We start from the raw sequence: 12,207 nt of genomic DNA on the forward strand, positions 1-12,207 counted from the left end.
CTAGGCCTGACTCTCAATCCACTGAGCTACCCAGCTGCCCCCCCCTCTGTATTTTTTAAATGATTCATTTAAACATTTGTATTTTAAGTGATTCATCAATGTCCTTTTCTTTCTTTCTTTCTTTCTTTCTTTCTTTCTTTCTTTCTTTCTTTCTTTCTTTCTTATCATTATCATTAATCCTCTTATTTAACAAGAAACAAATAAACTTATTTTTTTTCCCTTTGCCCATTCCTCCCTCCTCTCAAGAAAGACAGAGAATTTGATATATATGATATAGATGGTATACCTGTTACCATATAATACATATTTCCATGTTTCCCTCTTTGTTGTATTATAAAACAAGACACATTGCTTGTAATAGAGAAAAATTTTGATCTGCTTGTAGCACTGTTTACCACTTTGGTTGTTCACTTATTTTTCAGTCATGTCTGATTCCCTAACACCCCCATTTGGGGTTTTCTTGGCCAAAATATTGGAGTGGTTTGCTCTTTTTTTATCACTCTTATCTTTCTTTATCTTTCTCCCCCAGTTTTTACATTTATTTTCATTTTTAGGCCTGCATATGGCAGAATGCTCACCAGCAAACAATTCATGCTTGTAAATAGCCTTGTCAGAAGTCACCTCACTGCAGGCTGCTGCATGTTCTGAGCTTGAGGCTAAAAACAAGCTTGGAGCAAGGAGAATACGTGTCCCAAAAGGTTCAGAGGTGCTTTCTCCTTCTCTCGACCTTGTTACAAGATGCTTTCTCCTGCCCTTCCAGCTACCACAGCCCAGAGCAGGGACATATCCCTAGTCAGTTCCAAAGCCAGGAATGTCACAGTTTGCTTGTTGTACATTAAAAATACATTTCACTTTCATGCTGAACCATTTTACTTTACTGTATCGTGAATCATTTTGGCCAATACATTGATCAATTGGAAGCCAGCCTAGTGTCCGAGTGGTGATTTCTTCAGAAATGACACCAAATCACCATGCTTGTCCTTAAACCCTGTAAAATTAGTGATTATTTCTCATTTTCTTCAGTTCCTAAAGTCTTCTCCAATCCTCAAATAGATCATCTGGATGTGACTTCCTGAGACAGAGATCAATTCCCATTCATATCTGCTCAGACTGTGTGAATACCATGACTTCCAATAATTTTACTCCAAGTGGTCTATTCAAATGCCAGTGACTTTTCTCCATTTTTCCTGACATTATAAGGCTACAACTGTCATATCTGGGCTCTCTACCTAGCTTCCCTTATCCTTTCTATGGGACTTGACCTATCTTTATTTCCCATCATATATTTCTTCATGAATATTTCCTATTCAAAGTTCCTTACTGTTTATAAATTGTACATTGCTCATACCTATCATTTCCCCTCTCTGTGATTTCCATATATCCTAAAGCAATTGAAAATAAGAGAATTTCAGATAAATTCTGGTTTATTTATATTTAATATCTAAAATAAAATATTATGCTAAACACTAAATTATATTAAATATATAATGTATAATTGCTTAAATATATCATAATTATTTATATTTCCTTCATTTTTACTTCTTTCTCCTCAAGTAGATCACTGCTAAACATCTATTTAGAGGAAAAGCATTATATGTCTAGCTCCAGTAACATTGTATTCTTTTAGTTCTCCATTTATTCTTTACTTCTCAGGGGACTTCTCTGCTCTCTTCCTTGACTCAAAAATCTTCATAATTCATAATATCACTCTTCATAATTTCATGTAGATCTTTCCATGTTTTTACAAAATTAACCCATTTGTCATTCTTGTGGCGCAGTCATATTCCATCACAATTTTATGCCACAACTTGTTTAGCCATTCTCTGATTTTCCAAAGCTCCAGTCTGCCAGGCTAAAGAATAGGAAAAGTCCAAACCCACACCCCCAACTTTTAATTTTTCATCTTTCAGCAAGATTTCATGACTGCAAAAAAAAAAAAGATGTGCCAGCCAACTGCTTAGAGAAGCACTTTATAATATAGAAACTGGGTCTGTTTTAGACATCATATGAGTGAGACCACTGAGTCATCTCCTGTAGAATCCCAGTGAGAAGAGAAAAAAGAGGTCATGGTTGTTTTGTGCCCCTGCAGAGCTAGCATCTATGACAGACACAGATTCAATTAAATATCTTTAATCTTGCTGTAGGACTGCTGATAAAATGCATTTTCTAGGGCATTATTAGTTTTGCAAACTATCATAAGATGTTATTTGGTACCTAAAATAATGACTGAGTAGAAAAAAAAAGTCGTTTCCTTTGAACAAACACTAAGTGCCAAATAAGCAAAAGGTACTGGAAATACAAAGACAGACCAAGTGCAGACCCTGCCCTCAAGGAGCTTACATTCTAAAAGTGGGGAAAGATGAACATAACTAACTATAACAGAAGAGAGAAAATAGAGAAGGAAAATGAAAGATCTGGGCAAAGTGTTATGAGAAATTGGAGAAATTTCGATGGGAAATTTGAAGAGGAAAATCTGACCTATGGATGCTGCTGGTCAGTGACAAGGCACTGAGGTGAGAGTCTGTAAAAAAGGTGTGTGTGGGGGGCTTAACAGTTTAGAGCAGGGGAGAAGTCTTTTTTTTAAATAAAAGTTTATTTATTTATTTAATTGATTTAGAATATTTTTCCATGGTTACATGATCCATGTTCTTTCTCTAGGGGAGAAGTCTTTAACCAGGTGAGATCATAGCAATGCCATGATATTAAATGATGATAGCATAAAGAGAAGGGATAAAGAGAGGTGAGAGGAGACTACTGAGTAGATCTCTGAAGGAAATCACAAATTCCAAAAAGTGGGAGTGAGGAAGGAGAGTATTCCAGGTATGGCTTTCAGCCTATTCAAAAGTCCAGAGGTAGGAGATGGGGGTAGGGATGGTATTTAACTTCTCTGAACATGAAGCTCTTTATCTTTATTTTTTTGTGTATAATTACTTTATCACCTCTGATGATAAAAGAGGGGCCATTTGTGTATCATCACCCCATATTTGAATGTAGCTCTTTATCTTTAAAAGGAAACTGAAATAGATGATCTCTGAGGTTCCTTCAAAAGTCTTCACTACATTTCTCTTTAGAGAAGTAAACTAATTTGTCAAAGACCCTAACAAAGCTATAGTTGGGTTACAATTAATATGGTTTGCTGTGTATTGCTTCTTAATACAGGATAATTAGCACTCCATTGAAGTTATTACAATTAGATCCAGTAGATCTTCACTGCTCTGTTTGCACTGAGAATTGTGGGTAAAATATAGGAATTCTAACAGAGAATTATTACACAGAATTGGTTGGAGTAAATTTGACCATCTGGATATGATCATGTTTTCCACTAAAGATATTATGCCACTAAAATATTCGACATATCTAGCTTAGGAATAAATGATGCATTCCATGGAACATGCCAGAAAATCCTACATAATGGTAATTCATGACAAAGTTTCCTACAGGATTCCATGTTATGTGGCTTCCTGAAAAACATGGTCATCATCATCATCTGACTGTAAAGCATGTGGAGGAGCAGGTCAGTGATAATAATGAAGGACAACATGAGGTGAAAGGTAGTGCAAAATGCAACAGAACAAAGTTTGCATTCCTGACAAATCATAAAACCTAGATAAAGAATGGGGAGGCAAAAGGACAGAAGACCAAAGAGAAAGTGAAAAGTGCAAAGAACAAATATATTGCTCTGAGGCACAAGCAAATTAAAAATTTTGCTGAAGGAGAAATAAAACCTGTTACAAAACCAAAGCCACTGGCTGTGAATTATGGTGCTGCATTCATAATATGTGTAAATTCTGCTAAAATTTACTAGATTTAACTAGAAGTGCTGTCTGCACCATAAGCACTTGTCATCCTACTTCTGTCACTAGCATTTCTTAACAGTCAACAGAGAATATTAAACATGTTACATATTTATTCAATTAGCCTGAATAACTTAACAAAACATGCACTATCCTTATTTTTATTAGAATAAATTCAACTGAGAAAATGGGACCATTAAAAACTTCATTTAATGAATTTAATGCCTTAATTATGTAAAATATCTTCCTATAGGTATTCTTCAGCAGCAATTGACCTCTACTTATCCACTTCACCTGGAGAAAAATAAATATGAACAGTTGTTGAATAATTCCTCCAAAGGAAAGTTTAAATACTTGGAATGTTACATCTATAGAAATCATGATATTCTAGATAATGCTGGTCTGTGATTATATAGAAGATGATGGCTGTCTCTTCTACAGCTAATAGATAGGGATAGAATGGAGGAAATGGGCAAAAATGCAGCATGAGGGATTCAAGATTGAGATAAAAAATAATTCTGAAATCTTTTACATGTACAAATGAGGTAAGACATGATGAAGGAATCACATCCATCCTGGAAATCAATGACAACCTTCGGGAAACATTAATATATAACAAATATGTATTCATAATCATAGAAATTTAGAACTAGAAGGAGAATTTAGAGATCATCTTATCACAAGATTATTGATTTAGAACTAGAAAGGAACATGGAAGTCATCTCATATGACCTGTCTCATTTTACAGATGAAAAGCCTCAGACAGAGAGAAGATGTGGTTTGTCCAAGCTCACACGAATAGAAAAACGGAAGAATGGAGATCTGAATATTAGGATGTCTAGGTGACTTTCCATTGTATTTATCCAACTTTTCTCGTTTTATTCTGTGATATTGGCTGAAAGAAGAGGATGATATGAAAAAGGGAAGTGATAGAATTTTTAAAAGATTTCTAATCCACATGATTGCCACCCTCCACTTTCTAGTAATATGAAATTATCCAACCTGTCTTTGAAGACTCAAAGTAAGGTGAGACCACAACATAATACTGTGGCATCATGCAGAGTTAAATTTTTTTTTAATTTTTTTTGTATGGTACTTAAATTATTGATGGTAAATAATCACCTTCCACTTCCTATATTTGAAAACAGTTATCAAATCATTTATTGGTCTTCTTTCCCCAACAGTAAATAATCTTGACCCATTACTGTCCTCATAGGTTATATTTTCTGACTAATTAATATCTTCTGCTTATACATTCTGTCTTTAAAACCAGGAAGGAACCTCTAAGCTTTGTTTTAGCATTCCCCAGGTCTTTTAAAGTTAATGAGTGTTTTTGCTTAGATTTTCTTCAAAGAATGAATACATATGGCAGATATTGGAAAAAAAAAGATACAAATGAGCTACTTGAAAGTCATGGAGTTAAATCAGATTCATACACTGGTTCTGAATAATTGACTCAGTACTTACATTTTTTTTGCTGTGGGTAACATAATTGTCTTGATAACTTAAAAACTGGAAGGAGAGCTAGAGTTTTAATATCAGTTAATTGACATATCTGCTCTTAGAAAGTCTGGCCATTGATATTATTGTAATCTTGAGAAGGATAAAGATAAAAATCAGACCTAATAATTAACATTTAATAATACCTTTAAGGTCTGCAAAGGGCTTTATTCATATTATCTTATTTGATCTTTACAACATTACTATGAGGTAAGGCACTATTATTATCTCCATTTTATAGATGGAGAAATTAATATTGATCAAGATTACTTGATTAGAGATTATTCAAATTACTTTATTTCCTTAGGATTATACCATGTCTAAGATAGAATTCAAACTCAGATCATCCTTATTCCTAAGTTTAGCATTCTATTCACTATGAAATCCTTGTGCTTAGCACAGTGCCTCCCACATAGTAGATGTTCAATAGATGTTTATTGATCAATTATGACTTTATTGATATAGGGAATTCCCTGGTGAGGGAATAAACTCTATAGATGCAGGTCAGCACCTTCTCTGCAACATATAACCATAAATAGCTATTTAGAGAACTGGGACGTTGACTGGCTCACCCAAAGACATATAGTCATTTTTTTTGGCAGAACTTAAATTCAGGACCTCTGGATTTAATCTTTTTTACCTATTGTACCATACTGCCTCATGAGAAAATAAAATCAAATGAGGGTGGTAAAAATTTACCTTAGGGTGTCAGTGGAGCTTGCTGAGTGGGATTTTTGGAATATTCTGAGAAAGGTAAAATATTAAGGGATAATTAATTACAGAAAATTGAGCCAGTGCTTGGTCATTGTTTTGCCCAGAGTCAGTAACGCAATGGAAAGAAATTTGTCTTATCCAGAGTTTCTTCAGGTTAGTACTCCTTTTCTGCCCCCAGGTCTCTTGCTTCCTAAAAACACATCAATATAAGTTAGGCAAATTGCCTTGATTCCACACTGACATTTTTTGATGTTGGATAGAATGAAGTAGGGTGCCATCTTGCTAACCTTCGAGATTAGGCTTAATATAGATTCCAGTAGTTTTATTTAAAGAGTCTATTATCATAAGAATGCCATATCAAGGAGGCAGAAGGAAGAAAAAGGACAAGACTTTTGAATGTGGTGATACTTCAACTTACTAGAATCACAAGATGTGAGAGTTGGAAGGGAAATCAATGGCTTTCTTGTCCAATTCCTATGCCAAAAGAATCCCCACTCTAACAGGTCTGTCAAGTGCTCCTGCAGACACCCCATACAAATGGTCACATTCCCTAAGAGGGATACAAAACCATCAGAGATCAAGATGAGGTAATGAGGAGATAAATGGAGCATGCAAATTAGGAGGAACTATAACTTTGTTTTTCTTATTAAAGTTTCTATTGGACGTATATTGGACTTGGTCAGGAAATAGCTATAATACGATAATGAGGAAAAGCAGTAACAAAGTCTGGCTAGGGGGGACCCATGCTTGAGTAACATTTGGGAAGAGATAATAAAATAGCAAGACTTTTGCATCGTATGAGTGGGAAGACAGAAGGATGTAGCTGAATGAACATATGTCTTGCATCTATAGGGAGAGTAGATTTCAGACAATATACACACGGAAAGTTTATTCCTTGTAGCTACTAGCTGGAGATCTAGGGCTAAATGAAAATGTTTGAATAAATTCAGGTTTCCCTCTATGTTACTCCTAACTTGGGAAAATCACAATGAGCAAAGGAAATATATTGTCTTCTGTTGATTGGAAACCAATACATGAAGTGAGCCTCCTACTCTGTTTTAAGCAGTACACTGAGGACAAGAAAATTAGCAATCTGATATAGGTCCATACCGCTGCTCTCTAGCACATAGATAGACCTAAGAATAATCTGCGTTTATGTGAGAGATTATGATTATGATGGATGGTAGAATGATTCTCTCTGCTTCCTGTGGAATACGAGGCACACAAGTCTAAGCCTATGACATAGCAGGAGAGATCTAGGCTCTGAAGAAAGTTCCTTCTTGGATCACCAGAAAGAAATACCTCATGAAGTAGTAGTATGGCTCTTGACCCTTGATTGTAACCAATTTTTTGTTCCCTTTCCTGGTCATAAAATGGGGATAGAGGAGGAGGCTTAGAAAATATACCTTTCCTCAATCATAACTAAGACAGGGAGACTAGATCCTTGCCAAGAGTACCAACATCTGCAGAGATGAGTTTCCCCCAGGGCAACAAGTTTCTTCCGAAATCCCTTGAAGCCCTCTTTTGCTGGTCCATCCACCCATGTGGTGTGACCACTAGTGAACTACCTCTCCTTGCATACTTCTTCATGTTTGCCCTCTCTCAAGGCCAACTTTCCCCCTAAGCCTAATTTTCTTCTCTCTTATTCATCTCAGCTGTTTTTGCCCTAACTGATCCATTCCTACTTATGATTCTGCATTCCCTAATGCAATAAGGAGAACTCATATAATTATTTCTATTGTCCCCATATCTCTCCATATCCTCTCTAGAATGTACTCTAGGAAGATTGATTCTATTAAGGAATGGGTGGCCATTTCAGCTTCCTCGTGTTATTGTATATTTCTATTTTTGATGGATGGCAGTTGAATTATTTCAAGGTGCTTATGATATAATGCTTTGAGACTTACATTCCTAGGTGAATTGATTGCTTCAATCAGAAATTATGACTTGTACTAGGATTGCAAAGTAGTCTGGTTGGAGTGTGAAGTTATCTTGATTGTTCTCACATTTAAATGTGAACAACTTCTGTTTAAAATATTGTAAATCTGTAACTCATTATCAGACTGTAGACCAGAGGAACAAGAAGAGATATTTATGTCATGTCTGAATTCAAAATGCTTGAAATAGCAGCAGATCACCAGGTTAGCTACTATCTTCCAAAACATAAAATTCACCACTGACAGCAATCTATTATTCATTGCATCCATATGCATTTTGTATGTTCATGTCTCCAATGGAGATTTACACACTCACCAAAACGCATAGGCCGGGACACATATATTTAGATGCCATACATTTAATCAATGTAAATGATGGATCCATGTAAGACTAATGGAAGTTTAGCATTGTTTTTATCTTTATGGGAGCAGTTCAGTTTCCTAAAAAAAAAGCATCACTTTTCCAGTCTTTTCACTGGGACAGATCATGGCAATTACAAAGCTTGTGATCTGTTGTTTCTCATTGTTACTGTTCTTAGTTTCTTTTTGAACTATTTTGTAGCTCGGAAATAACATAAAATGAAAGACTTCCAAATACAGAATCATGGAATGTTAATACTAGAAGGGACCATTTGAAAGAGGAGGCAGAAGAAGCCCAAAATAAGAGGGAACCTTGGAAGGGAGATGGTGCGGTAGAAAGAATATGAGAAGGGAACATCTAGCTGACACAGTGGATTGAAAGCCAGACACAGAGATGGGAGGCCCTTCAAATCTGATCTCTGATACTTCATAGCTATGGGACTTTGGACAAGTCACTTAATCTCAGATGCCTAGTCCTTTCTACTCTTCTGCTTTAGAATCAATACACAATATAGATTCTAAGATAGAAGATAAAGGAGAAACAAGAAAGAAAGAAGGAAAGAACAAAAGAAAGAAAGAAGGAAAGAAAGGAAGGAAAGGAAGGAAGAAAAGAAAGAAAGAGAAAGAGAGAAAAAAGAAAAAGAAAGGAAGGAAGGAAAAGGGAGGGAAAGAAGGAGGGAAGGAAAGAAGNAAAGAAGGAAGAGAAAGAAAAAGAAAAGAAAGAAAAAATAAAAAATAAACAAAGAAAGAAAAAGAAAGAAACAAAGAAGCAAAGAAAGGAAGAAAGGAAGGAAGGAAGGAAAAAAGGAAGGAAAGAGGGAGGAAGTGAAGGAAGGGAAGGAAGAAAAAGGAAAAGAAAGAAAGAAAGAAAGGAGAAAGAAAAAAGAAAGAAAAGAAGGAAGGAAGGAAAGAAAAAAAGGAAAAGAAAAAAATGGAATTTGCTATATGGAGCTAGAGCATTTGAATCCTTGTTCTCCCACTTACTAACTGTGTGATCATGGGTAAGTCAACTAACCAGGATCAGCCTCAGTTTCTTCTTTTTTTAAAATGAAGAGAAGTAGGTGACCTCTAAAGTCCCTTCCAGCTCTACATCTGTGACCTTGTGGTACTTATTCCCTTAAACAGCTTGCAAGTGGCAAAGCTGGAATGAGGAACCCCAGTCTCAGAACTGTTCGTCCGATGGACATTCTTTTCCATTGTGCTGATTTAAATCCACATACTGGCAGGGCGTGAACTCATTTCATGTGCTTAAAAATAATATTGCTCATTTTCAGGACTCAGTCTTCCTAAGGTTAATTCAAGCATTCCAGAATTCTATCTCTTTTATTCTGTACTACAATCACTACACAAAGGAAGGAGAAAAGATAACTGGTTATGTCACAACATAATGAAAAAAGTGTATTTTCACTTAAAGCAAATCAATTCTCTGCACCATACTTATACGGGTGGAGATAGGAACACATTGTATGTGGGTGTGTCACTCAATGAATCAACTCCTATCTTTGCTTGTTAAATTTTGGTCACACAGATAGCTAGAGATATCCTTTCACCCCATTACTGTCTATTTAATACTGATAAGACTCTGTTGGCTTATTAATGATTCTAGGGCATTCTACACAGAATTTTGCATCCACCAAATGTCAGAAATCAAAATGTTCACCTGGAGAATCTTTGAGGATTGGTGATAAGCATAATTTTCTCCATGTGATTTTGGGGAGGTGTGAAGAAATGCCTTTTAACTGTTAAGATAACTGATCCTGTCTAGATAAATGTAATTGTCAAAAAATATATGTACATATATTTAGAGAGTACCAGGCTCAGTGCTGACTTTATTAGCACAACAGCTGCAAAGCTGGAATTTATTAGCTGCATATGACCTTGTTTGATAAGGAGAACAGGAACCACTGAACACTAGCTGTGCATTCACTGGCTTGGCGGATGAGGCTGCTCCTAAAAATGATTGTGAGTTGGCAAAATAGTCTATGCTGAAAAGCTACTGTATAACATCCAATTGTTTTCTTGGATTTTGGGATTTACAGAAACTTGAGGCAACCACTGCTTTCCAGAGAATCTCTCATCTCAAATGTACTCCAAGGAACTAGAGATATCTAGATATCTTGGGATGGGGAATGGTGTTAGTATTTGTAGCCTCCTAATAGGTGACATTTCTTGAGTTATTTAAGGTTTTTGAACATTTTGACTTTTATTACTATCCCACTTGACCCTCCCCAACAACCCAGTAAGGGAAGTACTATTATCATCCTCATATTTCAGCTAAGAAAATTGAGGCTGAGAGAGATTATTCATACTCTAGACTCATTCTTTGCCATTTGCCCACCATAAATATAATATTTAAAAATATTAATTGTTCAAATTTTTGCTCTTCAAAAGTTCATTTTCACATATTACAAAATGACTTCTTACACACATGAGTATTTAAAGTACAAATGATCACATGGGTCAATGGGGATATGAGTGGGGACGTAGACTTTAAGAGATCATCCTAATGCAAATATGAATAATATAGAAATAGGTCTTGATCAATGACACATGTAAAACCTAGTGGAATTACTCATTGTCTACAGAAGGGGGGTGGGAGGATGGCAGGAGGGGAGGGAAAGAACATGAATCATGTAACCATGGAAAAATATTCTAAATTAATTAATTAAATAAGCTTTTATTTAAATCAAATCAAATCAAATTAAATTTATTTAAATTAAATTAAGTTAATTTAAATAATTAAATAAAACTTTTAATTAAATAAAAATTTTCAAATAAAAAATAAAGTATAAATCATTGTGAAAATATGCCAAATAAGTTAAGGAGACACTCACTGGTTGGTGTTAGTGGGGATGTTTATATTCCAAAATGACAGCAATGAGAAATCTGAAGTATTAATAAACATTAACAAAATATGATTTGGTTAAGATGGAGTATCCTTTTATTTTCTCTCCATTTCCTACCATGTCCTCTTTCTTTTGTACTTCCTCTCTTCATTTTAGAACAGAAACTGTTTAACAGTAGAGAATTTATATATCAGGCTTCCACCTAGATTTACACCAAAAAGCTCAAAGTGGACCACAAGTACTCAGTGACTGTAAAATAGGTGGAGTATTTGCATCTCTAATTTCTTTGACATCCATCCATTTAGCATGTTGAAGGAAATAATAAAAGCTCCGGGAGAAAGACCTCTTTCATATCTAAGGATGAACTAACAAATGTTGGTTGAAGAAGTACTGGGTATATGTCAGACCCCAATGCTTGTGGGGTGAGGTTGAAGTTGTGGGGAGGGTGGAATCCACCAATAGCACAGGCAAGCAGAGAATTGGCCATCTGTCTGTTCCTTGATTTCTTGTTTCACAAGTGAATGATGTCAACATTCAGAGGTCAACAGACTAGAAGCACTTCATTTTGATATTCCTCATCTCTGTTACCCTTAACATGCATAACAAGTTGTAGTTAAAGCTAGTAATACTACTGGTAGAATGTCAAAATATGTTCAAAGCCTCATATAAGTTAATCTGATACCTTTTAGGAAGGTAGAAGATGAATGAATAAAAATACATTTATTAAATGCTGGCTGCCTTCCAAGGACTATTTTAATATTGGGGATACTAATAGAAGAACAGAATTATAAGTAAAATAGATGACTAAAGCTTCACTTTGGGGCAACAAAATGTAGAAGTCACTGACACTAGAGATTCTTCAGTAACAGAAAGATCAAGTGGATCAAGAGTCAGGTCTAGGGTGAGCAAGATTCATCTTCTTGAGTTTAAATTTGGCTCCAAATAATTAGTAGGTGGGTAACTTTCAGTGAGTTATTTAACCCTGTTTGTCTCAGTTTTCTCATCTGTAAAATAAACTGGAAAAAAATGACAAACCATTGCAGTATTTTTGCCAAT

Source organism: Gracilinanus agilis, chromosome 3 (genome assembly GCF_016433145.1).
Source record: "Gracilinanus agilis isolate LMUSP501 chromosome 3, AgileGrace, whole genome shotgun sequence".
Taxonomy (NCBI): Eukaryota; Metazoa; Chordata; class Mammalia; order Didelphimorphia; family Didelphidae; genus Gracilinanus; species Gracilinanus agilis.